Raw genomic sequence first — 22444 nt, 5'->3', positions numbered from 1 at the left:
GCTGATAGAACCAAACATGTAGTTTTATGCTTAGGGTAGAAAAAAATGTTGACTAGAAGTGAGATATTTTAATCATGAATCCTAGTAGGAAATGAGAAGTTAGGCTCATAGAAAGAAATAAATTGACCCAGGCACTAGGTCTACATTTACTAGCTTTTACCAAGTAAACAGTACAGTCTATTCAAGGGAGTTTAGATCTTTAGACCTACAACAGAAGTAGATTATTTGGGAAAACAAACAAACAAACAACCTACAAAACACCATACATTTTCTTGTCACTAATGTACATACATGCTTACATAAATACACAATAACTTTATGTTCTAAATAGATAACTATTGAAATAGCTTAATTAACTGAATAATATAAAATTTTCCTCAGTTCTTTCCTCTCCCTCAACCTCTGTATTCAACTATGACAAGTCCATTCTACTTTAAAACAATTCTCAAATCCATTCAATTTTCTCCATTCCAAATGTCCACATCAATATCATCTCTTACCTGGATTAATGCAAGAGCTTGCTAACTGGTCACCCTGATTCCAAGTCAGCCCTCTCAACCAAAGCATTTCCCTCACTATACCCAGGGTGTTCTTTCTAATATTCAAATCTGATCATGTTTCCCCCCAACAAAAATCACTTCAGTGGTTCCCAACAGCACAGTGTCCTTAACACAACAAACAGGAGCCTATGTGATGTGGCTCTGGTGTACCTCTTCATTTCCAACCTATTTCCAACCTAAAGTTTTCTAACCTACAAAACTTCTTTCATTTCCTACAATCCTTTACCTTCTTTACATCTTCCTTCATGCACTCTCAGCCAGGAACCCTCTTTCCCATTCTTCCCTTCATCATTATAATTCCTACTCTTCCCGTAGATCTCAACTTAGACATCATCTCCTCTCAAATTTTCTTGATATCTTGAATCAAGTTCAGTTGAATGTCTGCTAATCTCTTTAATGCACTATACTTGCTCTATCACACTCTGAATCGTACTTGGTCATTTATTTGTCTGTATCCCTCACTATACCCAAGTTCCCTGAATGCAGGGATGGTATCTGTATTCCCAGCTATTGTTTACCTGGCAAGAGAATGACAAAAGGAAGTGTGCTTTTTATAAAGCATATTCTTCCCGCAGTACAGAAAATGTATGAAAGATAAGACAAGACTAGAGATGGAAACACAAGAAAGTATTACAATAGTTCAGGCAAAGATATAAATGTGGCCTTAATTAGGAAAGCAGCATCAGGGGTGGGGAAAATAGCCAAATTCTGGAGATACTTAGGAAATAGAGTGATAGAACTTGGTAAATGATTAGTTATGACCATGGGGAGAGAAAGAGAAAAGTTGGGACACCTGGGTGGCTCAGCCAGTTAAGTGTCCAACTCTTGATTTCAGCTCAGGTCATGATCTCAGGGTCATGAGATTGAGCCCTGCATTGGCCTCTACCCTCAGCAGTGAGTCTGCTTGAGATTCTCTCTCTCTCTCTCTGCCCCTTCCTCCCACTGGTGCTCTCTCTCTCAAATAAATAAATAAATCTTTAAAAGAAAAAAAAGAGAAAAGTCAAGAACACCTTGAATACTGAGGTGGATGATGACCAAATTACCAAGATAGTAAGGAGAGGAGGAAGAATAGATTTGGAGTAAGATAATCAGGTTGGTTTGGGATATGTTAAGTTAGTTTTGCCTTCAGGACACTGAAAGGGAGATCCCTAAGAGGTAGTGGATATATAAGCCCAGACATAAAGAGATATCTAGGTTAGAAACTTGGATTTAGGGTGCCTGGGTGGCTCAGATGGTTAAGTGTCTGCCTTCAGCTCAGGTCATGATCCCAGAGTCCTGGGATTGAGCCCTGCATCAGGCTCCTTGCTCAGCTCAGCAGGAGGCCTACTTCTCCCTCTCCTTCTACTGCTCCCCCTGCTTGTGCTCTCTCGCTCTCTCTGTCAAATAAATGAATAAAATCTTTAAAAAAAAAAAAAAGAAACTTGGATTTAAGACTTACATCATAGAAGAGGCAACTGAAATCATGCGTGTAGGTGAGATCACCCAAGAAGGATGTGTGGAATGAAAACATACGACAGCCAAGGACAGAAAACAGTGGGAAGAGGGGCTGGGAAGATGGCAGAGTAAGAGGGCCCTAAGCTCACCTCATATCCCAGATACAGCTAGATAACACTCACATCAGTGTAAATAACCCAGAAAATGACCCAAAGACTGGCAGAACAAACTCAACAACTGAGGGTACTGAAAAGGTCATATCAAAGGGGTAGGAGACATGGTGGTGGGCGAGGGGGGAGAGCTAAACATAAGACTATGGCTGCCCAGAGGAGGGAGGGAGCCACGGGTGTGAAGAAGGAAGAGAAAAAGACTCTCACAAGAGGGAGCTCAGACAGGGAAGAAGATCCTCAAATCATTTGGCTTTAAAAGGAACAGGGGCCAAATTTCATGAGTTTTTACAACTAGCAGGACTTAAAGCCTAGAATTTTAAAAATCAGCAAGCTTGGTTCTGGGAGACCCTAGAAGATGACAGGAAGCTGAGTCTCCACCCTTAAAAAAACAGCACAACAAACAGGCTATGGAGATACAGCATAGAAGCTGCAGTTTGAAAACTGCCTGGGGCATATAGGAGGGACCTTTATTTACTCATCTCAGAGCGTGTCCTGGAAGGGCAGTTTTCGCAGGGAGACCCCTCTAGGAACAAAGAAGCTGGCAGGTGTCATCTCCCTGCCCTACCCCCCCAACACAAACACACAGCCATCTGTAGGAACCAGTGTGGCATAGAATTCACTACCTAACCTGCTTACACCAAGATCCGCCCTTTCCAGTCACTTTTGCCTCAGTCCTGGTGCTGTGGGTCCCCTCCCCGAGAAGACTAGAGCAAAACTTGCCAATACCACATCTCCCAACTTGCACACTTTAGAGGTCTTGGTCCTAGTGAAGACAGTGGCCCCACAGAAGACTAAGGCAAGCCTTGTTAAAACTTCACACCCCACCCCAGCTGGGGACCAAACACTGCCCACAACAGGCAAACAGAGCTACTGCAGATGATTGGACTGAAGGTAAGTGGCCAGGACACAACAGCAGGGTGCACACAACACACAGAGGAAACACTCTTGAAGTGCCAGGTTCTGGTGAACAGGGAACACTGGACTGCAGGGCCCTACAGAACCTCTTCGTCATAAGCCCATTACTTTCAAGAGCAGGAGAGGTAGCTGCCTTTCCCAAAACACAGAAATAGACACAGAGAGTTAGACAAAATGAGGAGACAGAGGAATATTTCCCAAATGAAAGAATAGGACATAACCACAGTAAAAGACCTAAGTAAAATGGATATAAATAATATGCCTGATAGAGAATTTAAAGTAATGATCATAAAGATACTCACTGGACTTGAACAAAGAGCAGAAGACATCAGTGAGACCCTTAACAAAGAGATAACAAAAGAACCAATCAGAAATGAAGAACACAATAAATGAAATTAAAAATACACTAGATGGAAAAAAAATACACTAGATGGAATAAAAAGCAGGTTAGAGAAAGCAGAAGAATGAATCAGTGACCTGGATGACAGAGTAATGGAAAGTAATCAAGCTGAGCAGATGAGAGGAAAAAAATCATGCAAAATGAAAATAGACTTAGGAAACTCAGTGATTCCATCAAAGCTAATAACAATGCATTATAGAGATCCTGGAAGAAGGGTGAGAAAGGGGGGCAGAAAATTCATGTGAAGACATAATAGCTGAAACCTTCCCTAATTTGGGAAAGGAAACAGATATCTAGATCCAGAAAACACAGAGACACTCCAGTCCCCCAAAATCAACCCGAGGAGGTCCACACCAAGACATAGTAATTAAAATGGCAAAAAGTAATGATAAAGAGAGAATTGTTAAAGCATCAGGAAGAAAGAAGACAGTTATATAAAAGGAAAACCCCATAAGGCTATCAGCAGATTTTCCAGCAGAAATGTTACAAGCCAGAGAAAGTGGCGTGATATATTCAAAGTGCTGAAAGGAAAAAATCTGCAGCCAAGAATAATCTATCCAGCAAGGCTATTCTTCAGATTAGGAGGAGAGATAACGAGTTCCCCAGACAAACAAAAGCTAAAGGAGTGCATGACCACTAAATAAGCCCTACAAGAAATGTTAAAGGTGACTCTCTGAGTGGAAAGGAAAGACCATAAGTAAGAGTAAGAAAAGTAGGAACCACAAAAGCAGTAAAAATAAGTATATCTGTAAAAATCCGTTAAGGAACTCACAAAATAAAAGGATGTAAAGTATGGCACCATATACCTAAAATATAGGGGGAAGAGGAGTAAAAACAGGTTGAACTCAAGCAACCATCAACTTAATATAGACTTCTATATGCAGAGGATGTTATATTACAAACCTAACGGTAACCACAAATTTAAAAAAATAATAATAGATATGTAAAAAATAAGGAGAAAGGAATCCAAGTACATCATTAAAGAAAGCCAACAAACCATGAGAGAAGAGAGCACAAGAAGAAATGTTCAGAGAAGAACTACAAAAACACCACAAAACAAGTAACAAAATGTCTATAAATGTATACCTATCAACAATGACTTTGAACGTATATGGACTATAAACCTTCCAATCAAAAGACATAGGGTGACAAAATGGATAAAAAAACATGACTTATTGGGATGCCCGGGTGGCTCAGTCAGTTAAACACCAACTCTTGATTTCGGCTCAGGTTGCAATCTCAGGGTCATGAGATTGAGCCCCATGTTGGGCTCCATGCTCAGCGAGGAGTCTGCTTGTCCCTCTCCCTCTGCTCCTCCTGTTCCTCTCTCTCTCTCTATCTCTCTCAAATAAATAAATAAGCAAAATCTTTACCAAAAAAACCCCACAAAAAACAAAAAACAAAAAAACCCCACAAGACCTATCTATATGCTATCTACAAGAGACTCATTTCAGACCTAAAGACACATGTAGAATGAAAGTGAGGGAATGGAAAAAAAAAAGAAAGAAAAGAAAAGAAAGTGAAGGAATGGAGAAATATTTATCATGCAAATAGCTGTCAAAAGAAAGTCAGGGTAGAAATACTTATATCGAACAAAATAGACTTTAAAACAAAGACCATAACAAGACAAAGGAGGAGCACCCAAATACATAAACCAGTTAATAACAAACATAAAGGAACTAATCAATAGTAATACAATAATACTAGGGGACTTTAACACCCCACTTATATCAACAAACAGATCAAACAGAGTATCAACAAGGATATAGTGGCTTTGAAAGACACAATGGACTAGATGGATTTAAAAGACGTATTCAGAACATCCTATCCTAAAATAGCAGAATATACATTCTTTTCAAGTGCACATGGAACATTCTTCAAAATAGATCATGTTAAACCACAAAACAAATCTCAACAAATTAAAAAAGACCAAAGTCATACCACGTATCTTTTCTGACCACAATGCTATGAAACTAGAAATCAACCACAAGAAAATATCTGGAAAGAGCATGAATACATGGAGGTTAAGTAACATCCTACAAAACAATCAATGGGCCAACCAAGAAAACAAAGAAGAAATAAAAAATTACAGGGAGACAAATGAAAACCAAAACACAATGGCTCAATACCTTTGGGATGCAGCAAAATCAGTTCTAAGAGGGAGGTTTGTAGCAATACAGACTTACCTCAAGAAGCAAGAAAAATCTCAAATAAACAACCTAACCTTACACCAAAAGGAGCTAGAAAAAGAACAAACAAAAGCCCAAACCAGCAGGAGGAAGGAAATAATAAATATTAGAGCAGAAATAAATTATAGAGACTAAAAAAAAAAAAACAATAGAACAGATCAATGAAACCAGGAGCTGGTTCTTTTGAAAGATCAACAAACTCTAGCCAGACTCTTTAAAAAGAGGTGGGGGGTGGGGCGGGGAGACTCAAACAAAATCAGAAATGAAAGGAGAAATAAAAACTGACATCAAAGAAATACAAAAGATTGTGAGAGAATATTATGAAAAATATAAGCCAACAAATGGGACAACCTAGAAGAAATGGATATATTCCTAGAAACACATAACCTACTAAAACTTAAGCAGGAAGAAATAGAAAATTTGAACAGACTGATCACCAGCAACAAAATTAAATCAGTAATCAAAAAAATTCCAACAAACAAGTCCAGGACCAGACAGTTTCAAAGGTGATTCTACCTATTCTCAAACTTTTCCAAAAAATAGAACAGGAAGGAAAATTTCCAAATTCATTCTGTAAGGCCAGCATTACCTTGATAACAAAAGCAGATAAAGACCCCACTAAAAAAGAAAACTACAGGCCAATATCTCTGATGAACATAGATGCAAAAATCTTCAACAAAGTATTAGCAAACTGAATCCAATAATACATTTTAAAAAATCATTTACTACAATCAAGTGGGATTTATTCCCAGGATGCAAGGGTGGTTCAATATTTGCAAATCAATCAACATAACACATCACAACAATAAGAGAAAGGATAAAAACCATATGATAATTTCAGTAGTGGCACAAAAAGCATCTGACAAAGTACACCATCCATTCCTGATAAAAACCCTCAACAAAGTAGGTTTAGAGGGAACATACTTCAACATAATGGCCTTATAGGAAAAACCCACAGCTGACATCATACTCAATGGGGGAAAACTGAGAGCTTTTCCCCTAAGATCAGGAACAAGACAAGGATGTCCACTGTCCCACTTTATTTCATCGTAGTACTGGAAGTCCTAGCACAGCAATCAGACAACAAAAAGAAATAAAAGGCATCCAAACTGGTAAGGAAGAAACAAAACTTTCACTTTTTGCAGATGACATGATACTCTATATAGTAAAACCTAAAGACTCCTCCAAAAAACTACTAGAGCTGATAAATAAATTCAGTAAGGTCACAGGATACAAAATCAATATACAGAAATCCACTGCATTTCTATACACTAATAATGAAGAGCAGAAAGAGAAATTGAGAAAACAATCCCATTTACAATTGCACTACAAATAATAAAATACTAACCAAAAAAGGTAAAAGACCTGTACTCTGAAAACTATAAAACTAGAAAGAAATTGATGAAAGAAATTATTAAAGATGATACAAACAAATGGAAAGATATTCCATGCTCATCAATTGGAAGAACAAGTATTGTTAAAATGTCTATACTACCCAAAGCAACCTACAGATTTAATGCAATCCCTATCAAAATACAAACAGCCTTTTCCGCAGAACTAGAAAAAAAAAAACCCTAAAATTTGTATGGAACCACAAAAGATCCCAAATATCCCTAAAGCAATCTTGAAAATGAAAAACAAAACTAAAAGATATCACAATTCCAGACTTCAAGTTATATTGCAAAGCTGTAATAATCAAAACAGTATGGTACTGGTACAAAATAGACACAGATCAATGGAATGGAATAGAAAGAAACCCACAATTATGTGGTCAATTAATCTTCCACAAAGGAAGCAAGAATATGCAATGGAAAAAAGACAGTCTGACAGTCTTTTAACTAAGGGTGTTGGGAAACATGGACAGCTACATACAAAAGAATGAAACCGGACCACTTTCTTACACCATACACTAAAATAAAATCCAGATGGATTAAGGACTTGAATGTGAGATCTGAAATCATAAAAATCCTAGAAGAGAACAAAGACAGTAATTCCTCTGACATTGGCCATAATGACATCTTTCGAGATATGTCTCCTGAGGTAAGGGAAACAAAAAGCAAAAATAAACTATTGGGACTACAAGATAAAAAGCTTCTTCACAGCAAAGGAAACAATCAACAAAATTAAAGACAACCTACTCATATTGCAAATGACACACCCAATAAAGGGTTAGTATCCAAAATATATAAAGAACTTATAAAACTCAACACCCAAAAATCAAAGAAACCAATTTAAAGATGGACAGAAGACATGAATAGACATTTTTCCAAAGACATACAGATGGTCAACAGACACATGAAAAGATGCTTAATATCACTTATCCTCAGGGAAATGCAAATCAAAACTATAATGAGATATCACCTCACACCTGTCAGAAGGGCTAAAATCAATAAAACAAGAAAACAACAGGTGTTGGCAAGGATGTGGAGAAAGGGGAACTCTTCTACACTCTTGGTGGGAATGCAAACTGGTACAGCCACTCTGGAAAACAGTATGGAGCTTCCTCAAAAAGTTAAGAATGGAACTACCTTATGATCCAATGAACTACTAGGTATTTACCCAAATACAAAAATACTAATTCAAAGGGACATGCACCCTGATGTTTATATCAGCATTATCAACAATAGCCAAATTATGGAAACAGCCTAAGTGTCCATCAGTTGATGAATGGATAAAGAAGATGTGGTATATATATATATATATATATATATATATATATATATATATATACACACACACATACATACACACAATGGAATATTACTCAGCCATTAAAAAGAATGAAATCATGTCATTTGCAACAACATGGATGGAGCTAGAGAGTATTATGCTAAGTGAAAAAAGTCAGTCAGAGAAAGACAAATACCATATGATTTCATGCATAAGTGGAATTTAAGAAACAAAACAGGGCACCTGGCTGGCTCAGTCAGTACAGCATGCAACTCTTGATCTCAGGGTTGTGATTTCAAGCCCCACATCGGGTATAGAGATTACTTAAAAAAATAAACAAATAAAATCTAAGGAACAAAATATATGAGCAAAGGGGGAAATACAGAGAGAGAGGGGCAAACCAAGAAACAGACTCTTAACTATAGAGAACAAACTGATGGTCACCAGAAGGGAGGTGGGTGGGGGGATAGGTTAAATAGGCGATGGGGATTAAGGAGTGCGCCTGTGATTAGTATCGGGTAATGTATGGAAGTGTTGAATCACTATATTGTACACCTGAAACTAATATTACACTGTATGTTAACTAACCAGAATTTAAATAAAAACTTAAAAAGAAGATGTGGGGTACACACACACACACACACACACACACACACACACACAATGAAATATTATTTAGCCATAAAAAAGAATGAAAGCTTGCCATTTGCAATAACATGGATGGATCTGGAGAGTATAATGCTAAGCAAAAAAGCCAGTCAGATAAAGACAAATACCATATGATTTCACTCAAATGTTGAATTTAAGAAACAAAATAAATGAACAAAAGGGGGAAAAAAGAAGGCAAATCAAAAAAACAAGATTCTTAACTATAAAGAACAAACAGATGGTTACTGGAGGGGATGTAGGTAGGCGATGGGTGAAATAGGTGAAGAGGAATAAGAGTACACTTAGGTTGATGAGCACTGAGTAATACATGGAATTGTTGAAATACTATATTGTACACCTGAAACTAATATAACACTGTATATTAACTACACTGGAATTAAAATTTTAAAAAGAGCCAAAGACAGAAATTTTAGGAACATCAACTTCTAAAGGATAATCAGAGGAGGAGAGTACAGTGAACAATGGAAAGTAGTGTCCATAGAGGCAGCAAGGAGGGTATTTAATGAAGGAGAGACTGATCAAAAGCCAAATAGCTCAAGATTTTCAAGAGAGATGAGGGCTGAAAAATTATATTTAAAATGTAAGCTATGAGGTATTGGTGGAAATGGCAGATTAGGGACTTCCAAATTTGTTCTTGCATAAAAGCAAGGAAAAAGCTGACCAAAATTATTAGAATAAACTTTTTCAGAGATATGGAAATTAACCAAAGGCCTACAGCAATAGAGGAAACATTTATTTTTAAATAAATAAATAGTTGTATTTAAGCAAGAACAGAAAGCTTTGTCACATTTTAACTTCCCTTAGTCTCATCCCCCACTCCATATTTACAATAGCCTACCCAAAAAATAGCCCACATTCCTGGTACAGCCTAGTAGTTGCTGGGAAGAGCAGTGGAGTGGAGTGCAGTGGGATGGAGCTAGAGCTCTTTTGAATGCTCATTCCCAAAGAATTCTCATTTCTTGACCTTTCTGATAGTTCTCTAGAAGACCCCACTTATAAGTTAGTCTGTACTTGACCTGAATCAGGGCTCACCTTGTACAAAGTGCCTTCTTTTACGGGGCATTTGTTGAAAACAACTACAATCAAGTTTGTAACTTCACAGCTGCCTGAAGCAGTGGTTAATACTTGGAGCAATAATAGCCAAAAAGCTAACCAAAAAGCTTAAAAGAAAAAGCTGGGAAATAAGATGTCCATAGGTGCTTTGGAAAGCTCCAGCATATTCTTGGGAATCTAGGAGGGCACACATACACAGAGGGATGTACCATACACAGGTAAGATCTGAGAAGCCCATAAGCTCTTATCTCTGGTTGACCTTGAGGCCAGAATGTTGGACAAAGACTTTATATAAGCTATTTTAAATATGTTCAAAGAGCTGAAGGAGGAGGTATAGCTCAGTGGTAGAGCAATTTGACTGCAAAGAGCTGAAGGAAACCATGTATGAGGACATACCACCAGAGATTATCAAAAAGATGCATAAACTATTTGTTTAAATACAAATTCTGGAGTTAAAAAGTACAATAATTAAAATGAATATTTCATTAGAGATGCTCAATAGCAGATATGAGCAGGCAGAAGAAAGAAAAAATGAAATGAAGATAGGTTAATTGAGATTATCTAGTCTGAGGAACAAAGTAAGTAAAAAGAATGAAGAAAAGTTATCATAGCCTTGGCTATCTGTGAAGACACCATCAAATGTACCAATATATGCATAATGGGAGTCTCAGAAAAGAGGAGAGACAGAAAGGGGCAAAAAGAATATTTGAAGAAATAATGGCCAAAAACTTACTACTACTAATACGGATCAATATTCCTTATGAGTTACTATAAATGCAAATATCCTCAATTAAATACTAGCAGCATATACTAGCAAAACAATGAATCCAGCAGCATATAAAAAGGCTTACACAATTTGTCAAAGGGAGACTTATCCTAGGAATAAAAACTTGTTTCAACATTTAATATCAATGTAATATACTATATTAATAGAATATAGGAAAAAATAAACACACGATTGTCTTAATACCCACAGAAAAAATATTTGACAAAATCCAACATCCTCTCATGATAAAAGCACTCAAGAAACTAGCAATAGAACTAACAAAGGGCATCTACAAAATACCCAAAGTTAACATCATACTTAATGGTTAAGGACTGAAAGCTATCTCCCTAAGACTGGGAACATGACAAGATAGCTACTCCCACCACTTTAACATTCTACTGAAAGTTCTAGCCTGGATTCCAGCATTAAATTTGAAAACAAAATAAAAAGCATCCAGATTAGAATGGAAGAAGTAAAAAATTATCTCTATTTCCAAATGACATGATCCTGGAAATAGAAAATCCTAAAGGAATACACATGTACACAAGCTAAAAAACAAGTTTAGAAAGGTTACAGGATACAAGGTTAATGTACAAAAATCAGTTGTATTTCTATACATTAGTAATGAACAATCTGAAAATGAAATTAAGAAAGCAATTCAATCAAACAGTATCAAAAAACAAGAGTGACAAAATAAATACAAGACTAAACCTACAAAAACTGCTAAAAGAAATTAAATAAATGAAAAGACACTTTGTCTTCAGGTATCAGAAGACCCATTAATGTTAACATGGCAGTATTCCCCAAACTGATCTACAATTCAATATCAAAATTCCAACATCCTTTTTTTTGCAGAAATTGACAATCTTAAAATTCATATGTAAATTCAAGGGATCCAGAATAGCCAAAACAATTTTGAAAATAAAGAACAAAGCTGGAGGATTTGTACTTCAAAATTTCAAAGCTTACTTTGAAACTACACCAATCAAAAGAGTGTGATACTGCACTAGGATAAACATACAGATCAGTAGAATCGAATTGAAAGTCCAGAAATAAACCTATACATCTGTAGTTGAGTCATTTTTGACAAGGGTGCTAAGATAATTCAATGGGGAAAGAACAGTCTTCTCAATAAATGGTACTAGGACAGCTAAATATCTATGCACAAAAGAATGAATGTGGACACCTACCTTACACTATATACAAAATTAATGTAAAAGAGATCAAAGACCTAAATGTAAGAGCTAAAACTATAAAAACCCTTAGAAGAAAACACAGGGATAATAAATTTCTGTGACCTTGGATTAGGCAACAGTTTCTTAGATATGATACCTAAAGCACAAGCAACCAAAATAAAAATAGATTATTGGATTTCATCAAAACTAAAAACATTTGTAATTCAAAGGACATTATCTAGAAAGTGAAAAAATAACCCACAGAATTGGAGGAAATATTTGCAAATCATACAGCTAATGAGAATCTAGTGTCTAGTATCCAGAATATAAAAGAACTCTTAAAATTTGAGAATAAAAAGACAACCCAATTAAAAAGTGGACAGGGGTGCCTGGGTGGTTCAGTCAGTTAAGTGTCTGACTTTTGATTTCAGCTCAGGTCATGATCTCAGGGTCCTCGGATGAAGCCCTGCATCCAGCTCCATGCTCGGCACAGAGTCTGCTTGTCCCTCTCCCTCTGACCCTCCCCACTCGACCTCCCCACTCTCTCTATATATATAATAAATAAATAAATACAATCTTAAAAAAAAAAGTGGACAAAGGATTTGCATAGAAATTTCTCCAAAGAAGATATACAAATGCCAATAAACAAATGAACATAAGCACAATTCCTTTAGTCACTAGGAAATGTAATCAAATGTAATGTAAATCAAAACCATAATGAGATACCACCTCACACTCACCTTGATGGCTATAATAAAACAAACAAACAAACAAAAAATAAAATAACAAGTGTTGGAGAGGTTGTGGAGTAATTGGAACTTGGAACGCCCACACATTGCTGGTGGGAATATAAAATGGTGTAGTTGCTTTGGAAAACAATTTGGAAGTTCCTCAAAAAGTTAACATAAAGTTACCATATGACCCAGCAATGTCTAGGTATAGACCCAAGAGAACTGAAAACATATATTCACACAAAAACTTATACATGAATGAACATGGAAGCATTATTCATAGTAGCCAAAAAGTTGGAAACAATCCAAATGTTCATAAACTGATAAACGGATAAACAAAATGTGGCATATATAATTGGCATATTATTTGGCCACTGACATACGTACAATGTGAATTAACCTTGAAAATATCATGCTAAGTAAAAGAGGCCAGATTAAAGGTGACATATTGTATGATTCTATTGATAAGAGGTGTCCAGAATAGGCAAATCCATAAAGACAGCAAGTAAATCTGTTGTATATTGTATATGCCTGGAGGGAAGGGGAGAAAGGGTAGTGACTACTAATTTACAAGGTTTCTTTTTGGGGAGAGGAAAATGTTCTCAAATTAGAAGGTAGTGATGATTGTACAACCTTGGAGGTACACCCTTCAAAGTAGTAACTTTCATATTGTGTAAATTGTATCTAAATTTTTTGAAATTAAGTTGTCCCTGAAAATTTGCCAATTAACTTAAGTAAATCAGAAGGGGCAGACTAAATATGGATTTGTCTTAAATGGCAAAGCATCTGGCTACCTATCTCAAAGTCTGCCCACAAAACATCAAAATACTAATTGAAAAGAGACAACTAGGGGCAACCGGGTGGCTCAGCCGGTTAAGCATCTGACTCTTGATTTCGGCTCAGGTCATGATCTTGGGGCTGTGAGATCGAACCCAATTGGCTCTACGCTGGACATGGAGCCTGCTTAAAATTCTCTCTCCTCCTTTCCCTCTGCCCCCGCCTTAAAAAAAAAGAAAGAAAAGAAAAAAGAAAAGAGACAATTATATTCAAATAAAAATTTTTTTTAAAGAAAAGAAAGAAAAGTAAGACCTCAGTCTATCTTCCTCTTTATCTAATTTCAGGGCCCAGTCATACCAAAAAACAAACAAAATCCTGTGAGGCCTTCTGTCTAGCAGGCTTGCCCCAAGAAAGAGTCTTGACTGAGCAAAGTTCTGAGCCAACTAGCCCTCCAGCCGAGCTCTCCACCCTTGAACAGTGCGGTGTCCTTTCCATTACACCCACAGACTGCCTAGATTCAAATCCTGGTCATTTACTAAATCTGTGATTTTAATCTATTTAATCTACTTCTGAGCTTTAGTTTTCTCATCATGCAGTTGAGGATAACAAACCACCTTCTGTGGAGTTACTATAAGGAGTAAATAAGTTACATACAAGGAAAGTGCTTATATTAGTGCCTGATAAATTATAAGCACTCAATACATGCTGTGGGATAACGGAAGGGGAAAGGAGTCTAAATCATGACCACACCCCTCACATTATGCTCCAGCAAAGATTCTTTGATGAGTCCTGTGATAAAGGCAAAGGTAAAGGAGGAAAGATAGTGTATACCCTTGTCAAACCCCTTTACCTAAAGAAGACTAATGGGTAGTAGACTTAAAGGCATCCCTGACAAACAATCTCTACATCCATATAAGCCAAATCAGAAACTGACTGGGTAAAAAGTCCTTCTTTTTTTAACACAGTGACTACTGGACAAATACCACAAACATTTCAGGAGCATTTAGTGAGTACTCATAATATAAAATTAATTGAATGCAAAGATCAATCAGACTCCTAATAAAAGAGTTTTTCAGTCTAGTCAAGTATTTTTCAAATGGGTTTTACCTTACCCACAATAACAAATATATTTTTACACACACACTCACACACACACACACACACACACACACACACACATATATATACACATATACTGAAATAAATGTTTCATAAAAAATATCCTTAGTATTTATAATACATTCTATTTTACTATTCTTATCTATTCAATTCCCATTAAAAAATATATAAATATTCTTGTCACAACACCCTACCACCACTCCACTAAATTGATTTCACTACCCAGTAATGGTCATGGTCCCAAGTTTGACCAAACTGGTATTGAAAAATGCCAATCTGGTTATGTGACCAACTAACTTTAACACAAGGAAGAATAATTAAATGCTCAATAGAGGTTGATACTGTGGGAACACAGAAAAAGTTAATAACTTTGATTAGGGTATCCAGGATCCAGCGCATACAACTACAGACTTGGGGGCGCCTGGGTGGCTCAGTCGTTAAGTGTCTGCCTTCGGCTCAGGTCATGATCCCAGGGTCCTGGGATCAATCTCCGCATCGGGCTCCCTCCTCCGCAGGAAGCCTGCTTCTTCCTCTCCCACTCCTCCTGCTTGTGTTCCCTCTCTCACTGTGTCTCTCTCTGTCAAACAAACAAAATCTTAAAAAACAAAACAAAACAAAACAAATATAGACTTGAATGGAAATTCAAACAATACAAATTAAGAACTGGTCATAGCTCTCTTCCTCTGCCCTGCCTTCAGAGGTGACAGCCATCTCCTATTCGGCATCATGGCCACCCTCGGACCTCTGGTGAAGCCCAAGATTGTTAAAAAGAAGACCAAGAACATGATCCCAGGGCCCTGGAATTGAGCCCCGCATCGGGCTCCCTGCTCAGCGGGAAGCCTGCTTCTCCCTCTCCCACTCCCCCTGCTTGTGTTCCCTCTCTCGCTGTGTATCTCTCTATCAAATAAATAAATAAAATCTTTAAAAAAAAAAAAGAAAACCAAGAAGTTCATCTGGCACCAATCAGACCAATATGTCACAATTAAGTGCAACTGGCAGAAACCCAGAGGCATTGACAATAGAGTGCACAGAAGATTCAAAGGCCAGATCTTGTTGCCCAATATTGGTTGCAGGAGCAACAAGAAAACAACGCACATGCTGCCCAGTGGCTTCTGGAAGTTCCTAGTCCATAACGTCAAGGAGGTTGAAGTGCTGGTGAGGTGCAACAAATCTTACTGTGCAGAGATTGCTCACATTGTCTCCTCTAAGAACCACAAAGCCATTGGAGAAAGAGCAGCCCAGCTGGTCAACGGAGTCACCAATTCCCAATGCCAGGCTACACAGCAAAGAAAATGAATAGAAAGCTTACGTGCACATAGTATTTGTGTTAATAAATCCATAAAACTACAAAAAAAAAAAAGAAGAATTTGTCATAATTGGTTTCCTTTTTCCTACTATTTACCCAGTCTGGGTGGAAGACAAGCTGCTAAAATATTTGATATATCAACTAACAGCAAAGCTTAGACATAAATTTGAAAGTTATCTGGTTTGTTACTTAGATATTATTGTTTCTCTTGTCCTTATTTGCTCTCTTCCTCTGGGATGAAGAGTCAATCCCATGCAATCACCAGTGCCCAGTGACTAAATCCATTTATTGTCCAAAGTACCTGCCTCTGCGGATTTCCAAGGTACCGAGTGCTCTCCAGTCCCCAATTTTGCCCTATGTCTGTCATATAATTTCCCCACTTCCCCAACACCAAATGGCATTGGTAGGAATTATCAAAACTTGGTCAAAGTCTGCTCTAGATGCCTTGGAGAGGTAAAAGAAGTAATATTCTATCACATATGCATGTTTCATCTGTGCTGAATAGCTAAATTATTACTTAACCTCATTGCTCTTGCCATATCGGGATAGTGGAAGAACTATCAAGTATCTAAAGATTTTGAGATCCATATATGAACAGGCTTCTCAGAATTTTGCCTTCTGTGTATATGAACTATGTACTATATTTTGATTATATACAGAAAATAATTTTGCTGTAACAGGATATTCCATATAATAAAAAAAAAGTTACCACGGCAAAATTGTAGGACCATTACTAAAATCACTTTACTATTATCGCAATGGCAGTTACAAGTATCTATTCAGTCATTTATTTAATAATATTGGTCAAGCTCCCACTACGTGTAAGGAATTATTGGGGCCCTATGAAGGAAACAAATAGTGAGGTCCTTGACCCTTTATATAAAAGGAAATAACGTAGCATGAATACAAATAATTTTAGTGCAAGGCAGAAAAAACAAAAGTATAAAGGACAAGATAAAAAGAGTAAGCTTTTCCAACTTCGGTAAAAAATGCTATTAATCCCAATTTTTGATTTACCAAAGTTTAGATCATGTTTAATTAAAAAATTAGTTGATATACCTTTGAAATTGGAAAACAAAATGTCTCAAGAGGTTACTTAAGGAAAAATATTATAAGACATGGGAAAGCATTGTTTGCCCAAGGAAGCAGGAAAGGAAATCCATTTAACTCCATAAAAGGGCAGAAGTTACTACACAGGAGTTGGGAAATGAGGAGGATGGATTTCTCCCTAAATAGGAGCTTAAAATGAATGACCTTCAACATCCCAGACAAATCTACATGGCACTTACTACAACATATTCAAACATTAAATGGTATAATCCAATCTACCTTTTTTTTTTTTTAAAGATTTATTTATGACAGAGAGAGACACAGCGAGAGAGGGAACACAAGCAGGGGGAGTGGGAGAGGGAGAAGCAGGCTTCCCGCTGAGCAGGGAGCCCGATGTGGGGCTCGATCCCAGGACCCTGGGATCATGACCTGAGCCGAAGGCAGACGCTTAACGACTGAGCCACCCAGGCGCCCCTAATCCAATCTACCTTAAGTATACTTCTCATTTCAAGGATAAGGGTTGAGTTACTAAACCTTTATCTCTTTGAGATATATAGCAAGAGACATTTTTAATGGAAACCTTCCATGTAACTGTAGCTGATTTCCATCCTGTAACTTTGCATGTGTAGCAATATTTCTTTCCAAAGTTTTCAATGAAATCACCACTCTAAACAAAACATTTGGGTTATAAAATACACCCAGATAAATCAGGAGTAGAATTAAAATGAGCATATTATTTATTAAGTATTTTCCAGGAGGTCTGGAGTCTGGTGGGAGTGGGGGATGAAAAGGTGTCCTAAGTCCTGACTGTTCCTTAGGTTCAAAGAAAGCCTTTGCATCTGTGAAGAGAAGAATGGAGGAGCATCACACAGTACCTTGTAAAGGGAATGAGAACATACAATATCAGAGCTAAATAATAGATAAGAACCTAATCATAGTCTGAAACAAATATTACTAAACTTTTGGGGGAAAAAACCAGCTTAGGTTTGTGAAGTCAGGCATAGGGAGACAGCAGAAGCAAAAGCATTTAAAGCACTCACGTGGGGGAGTCAGGAAGTAAAAGCACTCTGAAGCGCAAAGCAAACTTACTGGTAAGGGAAGAAGGGAAGGTCCTGCTGGGGAAAATAGTTGGAATTTTGTTTTCTTGTAGTAGAGAAGTATGTCCTTATTATAGATGTTGGAAAAATGGAAGATCTTCCCTCTACCCCAGAAACAAGAAAAACTTTGCTTAGAAATTTAGAAACACTCTCCGAAATGCTTTGATAAAAAGAAAATCAAAATTAAAATTACAAACTTGCCAGAAAACTACGAAGAGGAAAATATTTCCTCCCAAACTTATGGGACACAGGTGAAAGCTATACTCAGAAAAAATCTTATGGCTTCTAATGTACTTCCTATGAAAGAAGAAAAAGGAAAAAGGAAATTAACCTCCTACTCACCTTTAGCAACTAGGAAAAAACAATTAAACAAGCAGAAAGTAGGAACAAAGAAATGAATAAAGGTAAAACTTCAATTAATGAAATAGAAATATCTCAAATAGTAGAATAAAAAAATCTGAAAACTGATTCTTTGACATGATTAATAAAATAAATAAAACCCCTTCAACTCTAATTAAAGAAAATTGAGAGCAAAACATATATGATCAAGAGTGTGAAAGAAATCACAAGCACAGATAAGGACACGAAGATCGTTATAAAGCAATAATACTTGCAAGTCTAGGGTAACTTTCCCAGGCACAACTGCCGCATAACAACCACCCCCCAACTTAGTGACTTAAAACAGCAGGACTGTGCTCACAGATTGTATCAGTCAGGAAGTGAGGAAGGGTTCATCTGGGGGAACATCTTTCATGTGACTTCACTGAGACGCCAGCAAGGTGGCCGCCATCTGAGGGTTCATTTGGACTGTGTGTCCAAGATGGCTCACTCGACTGTGCTAGCTGACGACTGGGAGCTTACACGTGGCCTCGCCCGCAGGGCGGAGCCCGAGTCAGCAGACTTCCCCCACAGTGAGCACCTCTAAGAACTGGGTGAAAGCTGCGTCGCCTTGTCTGAACCAGCCTTGGAAGTTACATGGCATTGCTTCAGCCAGAACTCTGCTGGTTGAAACGGTCATAAGCCTGCCTAGATCCCAGGGGAGTGAACAGAAATCCGTGTCTTAATAGGAACGTCAAAAGTTTCACAGAAATGCTTTAAAACCACCACCAGCAACAAATCTGAAGCCAAGAGGAAAAGGTTCATTTTCTAGCAAAATGTGAATTCCCAAAAATGACCCATGAAGTGGAAAGCTTGAATAGATCAAATGCCATAGAAGAGACAGGAAAAGTGGTCGAAGATCTAAATGCATGAGGTGGTTTCACAGCTGACTTCTACACAGCTTTTCAAGAAGAGAAGTGCCATGTTAATTAATCTAGGGGCTCTCAAACTTTAGTAGGCATCAGAATCACCTTGCCAGCTAGTAAACATGCAGATTCCTGGGCCCCATCCCCAGAGATTCTGATCCAGTGAGTGTAGGGTGTAGGGCGTAGAAGGAGAATCGCATTTCTAATAAGCATATGGATGACGTTGATACTTTTTGTCCACAGAGTCCACTTTGAGTAGCAGTGATTTCAACCAGAGGCTAGGGGCGCCTGGGAGGCTCAGTCATTAAGCGTCTGCCTTCGGCTCAGGTCGTGATCCCAGGGTCCTGGGATGGAGCCCTGCGTCGGGCTCCCTGCTCGGCGGGAGGCCTGCTTCTCCCTCTCCCACTCCCCCTGCTTGTGTTCCTGCTCTCGCTAGCTCACTCTCTCTCAAATAAATAAATAAAATTTTTTAAAATAAATAAATAAATAGATAAATAAATAAATAAACCAGAGGCTAGCAAGTTCTGGCTTGTGGGCCAAATGTGGCCTGCCACCCGTTCCTATAAATAAAGTTTTACTGGAATACAGCCAAAACCATTCATTTCCATACTGCCTATGGCCGCTTTGGCACTACAGTGGAAAAACAGAGACCATATGACCCACGGAGCCTAACATACTTACTGTTCTGGCCCTTTGCCTCCCAGATGGGCCAACCTTTGCCTTCGGCAGACGTTTTGGTATCCTCTGCTGATTCTGATGGTTAGGGTGCAAAACTGATATGACACATAGCTTGCATCTCACTATTTGCACTTAGTTAGCAACAGCCCGGATCACTATGTTGAAGGGGACATAAGACTGTCCAAGCTCAGGGAGACAAAATGTTGTGATATATCACGGGCCCTGAAAGAAGTAACCTGAAGCATGGATGGTGTCTATTTGCCGAGCCTGATTGTAAAACATGCAAGGTTTAAGAATCCTTTCAAAAAACTGTTGGAAAACTGCCACAAAATATGGATGCAATGCACACATTTTTAACTACACCATTAACAATGTATCAGATTTCATTCCAACTACTGTGGAAGTTATTGTAATAATATGCAAATATTTCACATTCATAAACAAGAGAAGAAAATAAAATCATTTTGTGATTTTATCAGAGTGTAATACAGACCAATTTTGTCATGTTTGTACACAAGATTTCTGAGATTGATGTCTACTCTTGAAAGAATACTAATAATGTTTCAAATGCTACGAGCCTATATTTTATCAGTTGAAAAAGCCCCCATTATTAAGACATCTTTCAAAGATCCTAACTCTCAACCCAGGGGGTGATTTTTGCACATTAACACCATATTCCCATGATGTTATTTCCAAAATAGTGACCCAGAACATATTAACAACAGAAATATTTTAAGATTTGCATGTTTACATTATTATTTAAAAGGGAAAAATGAATTTGTGGTACTAGGCAAAAGAAAAACTGCATAAGAAAATACATACGTTTGTTGTAGGCAGAAGAAAAATTGCAGATGAAAATTTCCAGTGTGGGCAGGAAACAGTTAAATGCCAAATCCCAGTGAAGCAGGAAGTAAGGAGCAGGGCCCCCCCCGGAGTCTAAGAATGGTGGCACAAGAGAATGACCCACAGAAGGATGCGGCAAAGTCAGCTGGACACACCCAGACATGGAGATTTTCTCACCATTGTATTATTCCTCACATTAACAAAGCCTGGCACATAGAACTCAATAAATATTTGTGGAAGGAAGGACAGAAAGCAGGAAAGGCGAAAGGGAGAGAAGGCAGAAGTTCACACCACAAAGCCGTGGCTCCATTCTAACTACCAGATGGTGGTTATAAAGAACAGTTGGTGAAGGTGACTGGTGATAAATAAGTTTCTCCACCAGAAATGAAGATGGCCAGAAATCAGCCTGCAGTTGCTAGGGGACTGATATGTGAAGTTCCTAGCAAAGGGACAGCTCTGAAAAGGACACAATGTCTCCTGACCTTTCAGATACCAGTGTGTGTCCTCATGCCCTGACTCTAAATACTACAAAGACAACTCTAGGCCCAGGAAGAATGAGGCTCCTCTGAGACTTTTAACCTTGATATGCAAGAGTAAGTTCTATTTGTCACATAGTTCCTCTGGTCTACAAACCTATATTAATAATATTTAGAAAGAGGAAGGGAGGAAGGGCAGAATATCTGCTGTGCAGTTGATATTTGTCCTGGCATGCTGGGTGAAATCTATCAGGAAAGCAAGATAATTCCAAATTTTATCTAAGCAAAGAAGCTTCTAGAACTGAGGAGTCCATGTTTATGCCTAAAGACTGTGAGTCTCCTGAAAATATATGCAAAAATGTGTGTATGTGCATTTTTTCTGAGAAGGGATACCGATACTTTCATCAGAATGCCAAAAAGGTCCACAATCTGTCATCCTCCCCTCAAATACTAAGAAGCACAAGTGCAGGGATTTCAAATTGTAAGTCATTTGTGGGGCACAACATTCTAAAATTAAATAGAATAGAAAAATATGAGAGTCTAACACTTGTCCTAAAGGTATTATGTCTTCAAACTGGCTTCAGGTATATGTGTGAATGTACATGTGTCTGTGTGTGTGCAGCAAGATGAATGTTTTCATACTGAGGTCAGGGTTAAAAATGTTTGAAAGCCACTGCTCTAAGGCATGAGAAATGGCTATATACAATTTTGTAACATATTAAATCATCACCCATTGAAAACAATTAGGTGATCTGTGTGGTTCCAGTGGGCATTCTACTGTTTTGAGTGACACCTGATCCACCAAAATGAAATTGCTATTATTAAAGAACTATAATCTGCATTACTCAGAAATAAAAGTATGTCTCCATAAGGTCCTATTGATCTTAAGACCAACAACTAGGAAGAAGTGGCCTTTGAAAGGACCCTGCATACTGGGCGTCTCAGAGAAAATGTAAAATACTGAATAAAATGTTTAGGAAGAGAAGAGGACAAATAATTCCCTGGGAGGATAGAATCCTCTAAGCACCTTAGGAAGATATTCAGGAAGGGAAGAGTGTGGAAACTCACCTCTAAACCTGGTACAGCAATGAGTTTTATTTTATTTTATTTTTTTAAGATTTT

General features: G+C 37.8%; 1 protein-coding gene across 6 annotated transcripts in view; it reads right to left on the bottom strand.

Annotated features, from left to right (window-relative positions):
- Positions 1–22444, bottom strand: part of STK33 (serine/threonine kinase 33) — a 144287-nt gene that overhangs the window by 77021 nt on the left and 44822 nt on the right. The window contains exon 1 of one of the 6 annotated variants that reach the window (XM_073882965.1): positions 18782–18798. The exons of the other annotated variants lie outside the window; for them this stretch is intronic. The gene's annotated coding sequence lies outside the window, so the exon portion shown is untranslated. Of the gene's footprint in view, positions 1–18781; positions 18799–22444 lie in introns of those variants that run through there. 6 annotated transcript variants of the gene reach the window in all.

Source organism: Callorhinus ursinus, unplaced genomic scaffold, assembly GCF_003265705.2.
Source record: "Callorhinus ursinus isolate GAN/ISIS: 27379988/994484 unplaced genomic scaffold, GSC_fseal_2.0 scaffold49, whole genome shotgun sequence".
In the NCBI taxonomy this organism is placed as follows: Eukaryota; Metazoa; Chordata; class Mammalia; order Carnivora; family Otariidae; genus Callorhinus; species Callorhinus ursinus.
This window is presented reverse-complemented; position numbering and strand designations above follow the sequence as displayed.